The sequence below is a fragment of the Branchiostoma belcheri genome, unplaced genomic scaffold (assembly GCF_001625305.1).
Source record: "Branchiostoma belcheri isolate BF01 breed outbred unplaced genomic scaffold, Haploidv18h27 scaffold57, whole genome shotgun sequence".
NCBI lineage: Eukaryota > Metazoa > Chordata > Leptocardii > Amphioxiformes > Branchiostomatidae > Branchiostoma > Branchiostoma belcheri.
The window spans coordinates 2,055,133-2,061,576 of NW_017804209.1; the positions used below are offsets into that span (position 1 = coordinate 2,055,133).

Genomic DNA, 6,444 nt, shown 5'->3' on the forward strand with positions numbered 1-6,444 from the left:
TACGTTTGGTTTCTTTTCTATTCTACGCAACCAATATTAAATCGACTCTTGCGATGTGCGTTTCACGTTTTTCCACAAAAATACACTACATTGAAGACGTGGCTATCTATATAAATCAGTTAATCGTTTTTTTCTTAGTTTTTTTTCTTCTACTATGATATAACTTCACCTTTTTGAGTAAGGAAATTGTTAACATATAAACGGAAAAGGCTAATTTATCTATGGAATGTATGTACAATTTAGTTCACATCTCGGACGTCCTTTTATAGCCAGCAAGACCTTCAGACAGCTTGTACGTGTAAAAACTATGTGCTAAACTATCACCGAGGTCCCTTTTCTATCCAACACCTGCCATATAGTTCTTTTTTAGCAGAAGTAATATTGAAGAGGAAAAAGTCAGCTCTTAGGCTGTTCCTGTCCGGCAGTAAAAAAAGAATCTGGTAGAAGTTCGGCTGAAGACGCGGAAGTATTTTGTGCTGGCTTCCTTTTACCTTAGTCGTCGCTAGTACGGGAAGTAGTGAAGTATTAATCTCCAATCGGATCCCTTTCGGTGGCAAGACAGTATCCATTAGCCAGGGGAGGTCGCCGGCCACCGTTGGTGGGGTAGTAGCGACTAAAAAAAAAAACTATATAAAAAGCTCACGATCATTCCCCCACAACCTCTGCTTTGAGAGTAGTGAAGTATGCGATGTCCTTTGTTGTCGTTAGCACAAGTAGTAGTGAAGTCTTGAGCCGTTAGCAGGAGTACAGTGTAGTATGTAAAGTACGCGATGTTCCTTGTGCCGTTAGTAGGAGTAGTAGATGAAGTTTTGACCCAGAGTAGTAGGTGAAGTAAGCGATGTTGAGCACGGCGAAGGTAAAGGGAGACCCGAAGCGCGCGTACTGGTCGTTAGTACGCGGGTAGTAGTGAAGTATGCGATGTCCTTACACTGTTAGTAGGAGTAGTAGTGAAGTATGCCACCTTTAGTAGTAGGAGTAGTAGGTAAAGTACGTGGTGTTCCTTGTACCGTTAGTAGTAGTATTACGTGAAGTATTACCGTCGTTAGTAGGAGTAGTAGGTGAAGTAAGCGATGTTGAGCACGGCGAAGGTAAACGGAAAACCGAACCGCGCGTACTGGTCGTTAGTACGGGTAGTAGTAAAGTATGCGATGTCCTTACACTGTTAGTAGGAGTAGTAGTGAAGTAGGAGTAGTAGTGAGTACGAGTAGTAGGTGAAGTACGCGATGTTGAGCACGGCGAAGGTAAACGGAAAGCCGAAGCGCGCGTACTGGTCGATTATAATGGCGTCTTTCAACCTCGGCATCCTGTAGCTCAGACCACGTGACAGGCATCGGTGGATTCTGGTTGGTCGGTGTCCCTCGTTCATGGTGACGTAATCATCATCAGGCTCCAAAACCTGCAGAAAAGTGTAAAAAAATCTAAATATTCAAATGTAATTTCAAGTTTTTCTATGTATGTTCAATTTTTAGCAGGTGTCCGATATAATTTTATTGGTGTAACGTGTCGCTGATTTTTGCTTCTATGATATGTCACAACTCCATTCAGCTAAATCGACATAACTGCTTCTTATACTATCATGAAAGTTGTGTTGGTAGTTACATGTTTAGAGTTATAACTCTAGACCCAACTCAAAAAGTTGATCTGAACCGCGACGGGGGCCGACATCGTCTACCAGATACCTTTGACCTAGTTTTAACGTCACACTTCAAAGACGCCACGTGAAAAGCCTCAGTGGGTCAGTCTACTGAGGAAGACCAGAGTGACTGGTCGAAAGCACTAGGTGAGAGAACGTTTTGTTGAAGTTTTAATTCTAAACATAGCTGCTTCTTTGTGACAACTGGAAACTGTTGTAAGTTTATTTTAAAGATTGCGTGTGAATAAACCTCTCCCTAACCTCGCGAGAGTTGCAGCCGCTCGTGTCGTTGCTAGGAGACGCGTCGTTGCTAGGCGACGTGGTGACGTTGGAGCCCGCTCTCGGGCCGTTGAGGGGAGAAGTCTCGTCGATGTCCACCTGGAAGGTCTTGGCGCTGCAGGGCTTGTCAATCAATCAATCAATCAATCAATCAATCGATCGATCAAATTTTCAACCGACTTCGCAGCATCAAGCTGCTGCAATTTCGTCAATTGTAACATTCATTTAAAAACATTATACATCAATATAAAATCGTTAATAGTACATTAATACGTAAGCAGTTTCTTACTTTGTCGAACGAGGTGGAGGCCATGAGGTTGTTCGGGAGGGAGTTTCCGCGGTCCAGGCGGCAGCGAGCGGACCTGCCCGGCAGCCTCTGCAGGCTGATGCCTTTCTGCGCGCTCTGAAACACAAAATACAACAGTCTCATTGTCTCATCAGAACTTTCGGCCTGAAACATGGGAGACAACATTCCGGCTCATCACGCCTGCGGACCTGCCACCGAAACGTCGGCTGAATAAAAGACTTGGTTGTGTAAAAACAAGGGGGGGGGGGGGGGCTAAGCCAGCATTGGCAGCTGATGCCATCGGATGATTGACGAAAGGTAGTGGATGCTACCTAAAACGTCTGACCGTTTCCAAAACCATATTTAGTTGCTTAAGTAACTACTTTTGTGGCGTATCTTATTACCTGATTGTCTAACCTTCACCGACGTACATCGGATGATTGTTCTATTTTACTCACGTTACATTCCTCGCAGTCGCACTCGAGTTTCTCCACATGAATATACACATACTACTGATATTAAGTTTGCATCCCAGATATGACAAGTTCTGATTATAAAGCCAGATAGACTGATGTAGAAACGAGTTCTGAAGTCTTACTCATTACTGCGGGCCCGCATGCCCTTTTCCGTAGAATTAAATCGGCCGTTTTAATTCTACGTAGAGCGTAGACGGACCGCTGTAATATTTTTGCGCAGAGCGTATTCGGCGTTTTAATTCTACGTAACGCGTTGTAGCCACTTGGAATTTATCGTAAAGCGTAATCGAGAGGTTTCCGAATTCAGCGTAGAGCGTTGTCGCCCCCCCCCCTTTGCAGGCCCTCAATACTCACGTTACATTCCTCGCAGTCGCACTCGAGCTTCTCCACGTCTTTGTTCTGCTTCTTGCGCTTGAGCGCCATCTTGGAGGAGACGAAGTTGACGGCCGCGTACTCCACCAGCGCGAAGAACGTGAACAGGAAGCACATCACCTAAACAAACAAACAAACAAACAAACAAACATCACCTACAGTCACAACACACACCTGTTACCTGAGAAATAACATCACCTACAGTCACAAAACACACATGTTACCTGAGGAAGCACATCACCTACAGTCCAAAAACACAATAATCTTATTGACCAGCACAATATGGATGAAAAATTAAGTTTAGAATTTTCTTAAGTACCCACTCTGGGGTTGAGCTCATAGACATGTTATTAATAACTTGTGACAGGGCTAAAGTTTTTATGACATAGCATTTTCCATATGAGGTCAAGTTACGTTTTTGCCAAATACAAAAAAGAGTTTCAATTTTATTTATCCGTTTGTCCCAATTAAGTGACTCACATATCTTATCTGAGAGACTAAAATGTATTCCTAGAGACTTAATAGGTTTCTCTGGCCATGAAATTCCAAAGGGCTTGTCCTTACGATTTTGAAAAGATCCTATCCATAGCGCTTCACATTTACCTATGTTCAAAGTGGGTCCTGCGACCCTACTGAAATTCTTAACTACGTTTAAAGCATTACGTATAGGTTACTCATCAGAGAGAGTGGGTGAAAAGTCTTGCTGTTTCCAGTTCCACACAGTCAGCACTGATGAAATTCCCAGGTTACTGGCTGACATACCCATGTCATCAACATGCGACATTCATCACATGGAGAGTACATTAGTTATATTAGCATCTCTGTATATTGCATCACCTGTTTTGAAGACCAAGTGCATGCTTTTTGCCACACCCCGTAAACTGACTCTTCTACCTTCTACCTCTTTAAACTTGGTAATTAGAAAGAAAAGTATTGAACAGGTAATATATAAAAGAGACAATCTTACTCGGTTTGCATATGGACCAGTACCTGACATGGGACTCGCCTTTTGGCTAAAGGGTATCAAAATAAAGAAAAAAAAAATCACCAGGTACACGTCAATCGCCTTGATGTACGAGATCTTCGGCATCTGCGCCTGCGCACCGCTCATCAGCGTGGTCATGGTCAGCACCGTGGTGATGCCTGCAGTACCAACACAAACCGCAAGGAAAATCAACACCTATAGTATACCCCATATAAATGGTCAGCACCGTGGTGATGCCTGCAGTACCAACACAAACCGCAAGGAAAATCAACACCTATAGTATACCCCATATAAATGGTCAGCACCTTGGTGATGCCTGAAAAACAGCCGGTACATCAAACCTGCATGTGTTTAGCAATCTGCTGAGGTGATGCCTGACAACAACCTGATCGAAAGCTCTAGGTGACGGAGGATCTTTGGATCAAAAGGTTAAACTTTCAACATCATAAGCTTGAGTCCATTCAGACGAGTTTGCTGTAAAGCGAATCAGCGGAGACGACATCGCCTGTTGGGCTGTTTCCAGTTGACGGCATCTGACTGCACGACTTACCGAGCATCTGACTGTACAGGTGAGATGTACCTGTCTCTGCACAGGTGAGATGTACCTGTCTGCACAGGTGAGATGTACCTGTCTCTGCACAGGTGAGATGTACCTGACTGCACAGGTGAGATGTACCTGTCTGCACAGGTGAGATGTACCTGTCTGCACAGGTGAGATGTACCTGTCTGCACACAGGTGAGATGTACCTGTCTCTAGCTGCCAGGTGAGATGTACCTGTCTCTGCCCACCTCAGCCCCTTGCTCTAGCCTAGACCAAACTTACCAAGGGTGATTTGCGGGGTTAGTCTAGCCCAGGCTTACCGAGGGCGACTCTAGCAGGAACGGCCTCCGGGTTGATCCAGAAGGAGAACCATGACAGCACCACCAGCAGGATGGACGGGATGTACGTCTGGAAGATGAAGTAGAACGCCTGGCGGTGCAGGATGAAGCTCAGCTTGATCCGGGAGTACACCCCTGGGTGACGGCAATCAGCAGTAAATAACCATACTTATAAACACCCCTGGGAACGGCAATCAACATTAAAGAACCAGTCTTATAAACGCTTGGTAATCAGTACTCAGCACGGAAACAGACGCAGTTACGTGGTTGCATTGTCATTACACCCTGTGTATTTCCGACCTTGTTGAATGTACCTTGTGTTACAGTAGTACCTAGCTAGTTGACGGTATTCCGTGTATTTCCTAGCTTGTTGACTGTCCTAATTGTAAATAGTCATGCCAACTACATTCGCAGGGCTGAATGAGATAGCCCAGCCCTTAGTGGCAAGGGTCATTCTAAGCACATGTGTTCACTACACTTCTCCAGCAGCATCAACTTGTCTGTCTTTACTGAGTACTGATGCTGTCAGGACTTACACTAGCCTGTAACCTGACTGTGTATTTCACAGCCGTACCTGACTCGTGGTCCCTGAGTAGACCGTCGTGCGCGTAGTAACCCCCCACGATGAACAGCTTGTTGACAGTACCCTGTGTATTTCCTAGCTTGTTGAATGTACACTGTGTAATACCTAGCCTGTTGACTGTAACCTGTGTATTTCACAGCCGTACCTGACTCGTGGTCCCTCAGTAGCCCGTCGTGCGCGTAGTAACCCCCCACGATGAACTGCTGCAGTTTGAGGTTGTCCAGTCCGTGCACCGAGCTGTTTCCCGCCTTCCAGTGGAAAATGATGTCGTTCGTCCTGTAACCGTCTGACAGGACAAGGAACAAGAAACCAAAAAACAAACATCAACTAGAGAACCTTTCAGTACAGGGCAATCTACCTTTGGAACAAATTTCCACTGCAAATCAAAACACTGACCAGCACATTTAACTTTAGAAAGCTATCTGCCTTCCAGTGGAAAATGATGTCTTTCGGCTTGTAGCCGTCTGACAGGACAATAAACAGGTAAACACAGCGCAATAACCACACGCAGTCAATAAGCAGGTACAAATCAGCACAATAAAAGATGTATTCTAAACAGCACAATAGCCAGCTCCAGTTCGAACTGCCCAAGAAGACCGCTGATAAGATTTGGTTGATATGGGCAGGTGGTCGCTTTAAACAGGATTCGTGATGCTTGTGTCAATTGTGGAAGATCACGTCCACATCTTGTGGGTGTGCCTCATGCACTGCTTTAAGGCTGCATTAGTATCATAATTAGCTTTTTAATCTGTACATAATGACATTTGATAATTTTTGTACATAATCAATTCTGTGTATAACTTTTACCGAATTGTATATTTCATGTCTACTGATTTTTGATGTCTAATGTTTATTGTTTGACTCGGTTCCGTATTGTTTTGTATTATCATTTAAGGTTTGGGAGGACAACTTGTAAAGGCGTTGATACACCTGTTTTGTCCTCCTTTCCAC

At 44.5% G+C, this 6,444-nt stretch overlaps 1 pseudogene; it reads right to left on the reverse strand.

Annotated features, from left to right (window-relative positions):
* Positions 1–1,162: 1,162 nt before the first annotated feature.
* Positions 1,163–6,444, reverse strand: part of LOC109481669 — a 12,735-nt pseudogene continuing 7,453 nt past the window's right edge.